Below are 5,230 nucleotides of genomic sequence, written 5' to 3'. Positions count from 1 at the left end.
TTTGCAACTATCTCTGTTTTGTTATTACTTGGCTTGCACTGTCACCATTGCTGCTTTCTTTCCTTTCCCTTGCTGTGCACCTGCTCCTGCTGTGCCAGCCACCACTGCTTCTGCAACCTGGTTTCCACTGCTGCTGCTGCAACTGAGCTTGGCTCACAGCACAAGCCCAGTTCAGTCCACAGTTAACTCCAAAGGCCTAGTTACTCTCAGGTCAAAAGCTAAGCCCAGGAACAAAGCCCAAAAGTCCAAATCCAGCCACTGTTTGGTTTACAAGCCAACTGAGTTCAAGGCTCAGTTCAGTTCACTTGAACCCAAATTCATTACATTTCCAAAGGCCCAGATCCTTGACTGAATCCAAAGCCAAGTTCACAGTTCATTCCAACATCATTCAAAGGCCCAAGGCCTAAAGCACTTCACCATTACAAACAAACCCACTAAGCCCAAAGCACAATTAGAAGCCCAATAGAAATTTAGAGCCCAAATAGCTAGAAACTCCAAACACACCCAATCTCTGTGGATCGACCCGTACTTGCACGAGCTACAACTGACGACCGTGCACTTGCGGTATTACTGTAGGCCCGCGTTTTCATTTCGCTTAATTTTATACACTTTCCCGGGCCCACCAAGTTTTTGGCGCCGCTGCCGGGGATTGGTGTTGTGTTTTTCTTGTAGTTTTATTAGTTATTTTTGCATTTCACTGCATAGCATTTGCATCTGCATCTGCTTCACTTCATTTGTTGTTGGGCCTGCTGTTCTGAACCTGTTTTTCCTCTGCTGGGACGCCACCAAGGAAAAGAACCAAAGCCCAACTGGGTTTTTGCAACAATATCAGAGCAGCTGGGATGTGCTTAAAAGGTAACCCATCTAAGAGAACCCGAATTGTGGGCTTCCAATTTTTAATTGTGGGCTTGTAATATTAAAGCCAATTTTTGGGCTTTTTATTTTCTGTTGGGTTTGTAATTAATTTTTGTGGGCTTGTTTGTTTAATTTGTGGGCTTGTATTTAATTTTTGTGAGCTTGTTTAAGTTGGACTGGTATTTTGTATTCTGGGTTTTTAAACCCAGCTGAGCTTGTAACCGATCACGCTAGGTTAACTCGTTAGTGGGCCGAGTACCCAAATTCTAGGCCGAGATTTTGGACTCAGTTTCACCAAACGTTTTCAAACCAGCTGAGCCAAAGCAAACACAAAACCAACAGTGGGCTTGCTCCCATTCAAAAACCAAATTTTATTTTCTTTTAAAAAAAAAAAAAAAAAAACCAAAATTTTTACTTTTCTCCCATTCAAAAACCAAATTTTACTTGCTCCCATTTTAACAACCAAATTTTTCTTCTTTATCCCATTAAAACCAAACTTGCTCCCAAATTTTAAAAAAACCAAAAAAATGTCTCCCATTAAAACCAAATATTTTTCCCAAAAATCCAAACCCATTAAAACCAAATAGTGGGCTTTGTGTCTTTTCAATATGGGCCAACCTAGTGCTCTCCATGAATACATGTATCCCACAATAAAAATTCCATTATCATGTATTGTATTACCTCAAACCAATACCCCTTTTAAAATAAATGCAAGCATGATACAAATACTTCCTATATTTCGAGGGTTCGATTCTGAGAACCCCTATACTCATGTAAGAGAGTTTGAACAAATTTGTCGGACTATGCAACCTGATCATATGTCCGAAGACTCTCTGAAATTGCGTTTGTTTACATTTTCTCTAAAGGAAAGGGCCAAAACATGGTTTTACGGTTTGAGACCACAATCAATCACCACTTGGGAACAACTCACTAATCAATTTTTCCAAAGATTTTTTCCACATCATAGGACCATCGCTATTCGTCAAAATATCAATTGTTTTGTCCAGTTGGATGAGGAAACTGTTTTTGACTATTTTGAACGTTTTAATGGTTTGTTGAGCGAATGTCCACACCATGGATTTAAGAAGTGGAGACTTGTCGCTATCCTCTATGAGGGACTAGACTTTAAATCTCGAGCCATGGTTGAGTGTATGTGTAATGGTGAATTTATTGATAAAACTGTGGATGATGCATGGAAATTTTTAGCTGAGATTGCAGAGAAAACCCGTCACTGGGAGTCCATTAGGGAAACTGAGACACTGTCACATGATATTGGTGGTAATGAATTGAACTTTGGAAATAGCATGTCTAGTCCTTCTCATGTGTATGATATTGAATATGAACCTAATCTAGAGGAACATGAGTTGACTAATGACACCACAACTGCTAATAGGGACAAGTATGCATATTACTATGATGATGATGATGATGATGTTATGTTAGAAGAACATGTCTATGCTGAAAATGTTATGGAACCTTTGGGTTCAAATAAATTAGGCTTCTCTGCCTCGACCTTCATGAATGATGTTTCTTCTAGTATTCCATATACATGTGATGTTGATACTGATTTTGAGCATGTGCATCTGTCCTATGAAGATGACTTAGGTAATATAGAATCTTCTGTTGACACTAATATGCATGAAAATATAATTGTTGTGTCTGATTCTCTACCTAGGTCACATTGTGATATTTCTCCTGATTTGCCGATGCATGAGAATGAATCTGTTGATGATGTTGATGACTCTGATTGTGATCTTGCCGATTTGTTTAATGATTGTGAGCATGTTAAGACACTTGTAGAAGACTTAGGAGATGTTGATGCGATTAATAATGATGTGCCTATCTTCCTACATAAGTCACAATCAGATGGCCTTCCACCCAACCTAGATTTGGTTTGTACCCATATTGTCAAACCAATTTTTCTGAGAGTCCCTAATCTAGGTTTGGAACTGTGTGCTTCCCAAGTCCTCTTGGACTATTTTTCATCTAAATACAATATTTTCGAGGAGCCACAGTTAGAATATGCATGTTTTCCCGTCCCTAGCACAGTTCATTTCGAGCTAGACCTTGTGCATGATGAACCCCCGAAACTGCGCGATCTTGTTTTCAAAATTATATCTTCTGTAAAATCCAGGTTTGGGGGTAGCTCATTTTTTTTCACAGATTCACTTGCATGCCTATCATATTATTATTGTGTGGAGCTGTTGAAACCTCTACACTTTGTCTTTTGGGTTGATCCTCAACTCTTTAGATTGTTAGTGTATGGTGAATTTTTTGTATATAATCCAGTAGATAAAAATTTTAAAAATCCTTTTGTTACTTTTGTATATATTTTGCTAATCCAATATGATCTCGGCTGACATATGTTGGATTCTTGCCTTGAATAACGGAGTTCTAATATTGCTTTCGCCGAAATCGGGTATTCTCTTTCCTTTTTCTCTACTCAACATGATCCTCTTCATATGTTGTATTATAATTTTGTTCATATTTTGAAACATTGAGAACAATGTTTAGTTTAGGTTTGGGGGTGAAAAGTAGATACTTTGATAATATGCCATAATTGAAAACAAAAACTCCATCTTTTTGAAAAAAATTGAAAAATCAAAATAAAAAATTAAAAAATTAAAAAAACATAAAAAATGGAGCTCATTTACCTTGAAATGTTGACTCTTGTGCAAATATGTAATTATTAGGAGTCTTAGTCTAGATATTTAGGCACCCTGATTCTAGCACAATTCACATAGTGATAAGAAATTTGCACGCGCACGATCTACCAATACATGTATAGCCTCGATCTTCAAGGTGTTTGATAGGAAGTCACGATTGCCAATCACTTTAGAATACTGAACGAAACTTGACTAGCTTGTTCTTTGGTTGGTTGGGATAGAAGGTGGAGGTTACATTAAGAAAGACAACCATCGAATTTAACTGGGTGCATCAAAAAGGGCTACCTCTTGCAAAGTGTCATGTAATTTCTTTTGTTTCCTTTTGTATATGTATCAAAAGTGTTTCCTTGTTCAAAAAAAAAAAAAAAAAAATGAAAAAAATGAAAAAAAATGAAAAAAAATGAAAAAAAAATGAAAAAATCAATCAAGTATTTATCAATTCCATCATCTCTTGTTCCAAAAATAAAAGAGAGTAGTCAATGTAAATAAGAGTCATGTAAATAGTCATTTTGTTGTTTCATTGTAATAAGCAAGGAGGGTGTATGCCATTGATGTACAACGCGAGTAATTGTGAAATACCTCCAACTCATTCACAATTCTCGTAAAGTCCGGACTGCTAGCTAGATTTCGACCTTGGTTCTTAGCCTGAGAAACTATCTCTTGGTGATTAGTAGTCATAACATCCGATCTTTCTTTACACATGTGTAGATACACTTTACACTCTTATCACATGTCCTTATTTGTTATTAGTGCTAGGATTGTGCCTTCGATAGCTAGATTGACATCTCCATTTTGCTGTGAGCTTAACTGACTTGCACATGTCACATTTGATGGAATCTGAGCTTATATTTTGACCTAGAACTTTGTAGGTACGTTCTAAGCAAACCTTCACGAGACTTCAACTCGTCCACTAGGGACACTTAGTGGTTTAAAAGGCTTAGTGCATACGCTAAATGCATTCGAGAGACCAGCGACAGTGGTATAGGTAGGATTTCCTTAGTTTTGTTTTACTTGAGGACAAGTAAAATTCAGGTTTGGGGGTATTTGATGAGTGCTAAAAAGTGCATATTTCTATATATTTTTCTTGGCATTTAACTCTTTTGTGCATTAATTCTACATTTTATCCCATATTCTGTATTTTCATTGTTTTCAAGAATAAATATTTTTCTTACTTAATTTTGCATTTTTAGGTAATAAATAAAGTTTGGATGAATAGCAGAGCGGAAAAGAGCAGAAAAGTAGTGAAAAGCCGGGAGGAATTACACAAGGAAGCCGCGAAGAATGTTGTGCACAAGACCAAAAGGCTAGAAGTGGGCTTGAAGAAGAAGAATTGTCCTTAAAGAAGATATGGGCTTGGCATACCCAAGGCCCAAAACCCTTACTCAAACACATTTCCACTATCCAAGCCCGTCTCGGATTTCAGCCGTCAGATCGAAGCATTTCAGCATCCTACGGTCGCTCCATCATCGCACATCAAACTCCGAAGCCCCCGCTTTACATCGCAACGCCCATCTCCATCTTGGGTCGTCCGTTTTGCTATATCCCTTCATCCGACGGTCGATCCACGCTTACCTCCGTATCGCCGTTGGATCCACCTACCATCTTCCCATCCATCGCTCCTTGTCGCAGATCATCAAAATCCGCTGAACCTGTTTCACACCCTAGCAACCGAACACCTACACCCCAAACAAACAGACCCTAATCCCATT

The 5,230-nt window shown here is 38.0% G+C and overlaps 1 non-coding gene across 1 annotated transcript; it reads right to left on the bottom strand.

Annotated features, from left to right (window-relative positions):
* Window positions 1-1,832: 1,832 nt before the first annotated feature.
* LOC113354741 lies at window positions 1,833-1,936 on the bottom strand. Its single transcript, XR_003361983.1, has one exon. It is a non-coding gene; the product is annotated as a small nucleolar RNA R71 (small nucleolar RNA).
* Window positions 1,937-5,230: the final 3,294 nt, after the last annotated feature.

The sequence above is a fragment of the Papaver somniferum genome, chromosome 2 (assembly GCF_003573695.1).
Source record: "Papaver somniferum cultivar HN1 chromosome 2, ASM357369v1, whole genome shotgun sequence".
Lineage (NCBI taxonomy): Eukaryota > Viridiplantae > Streptophyta > Magnoliopsida > Ranunculales > Papaveraceae > Papaver > Papaver somniferum.
The sequence above is the reverse complement of the archived record's forward strand: the minus strand, read 5'-3'. Positions and strand labels throughout refer to the sequence as shown.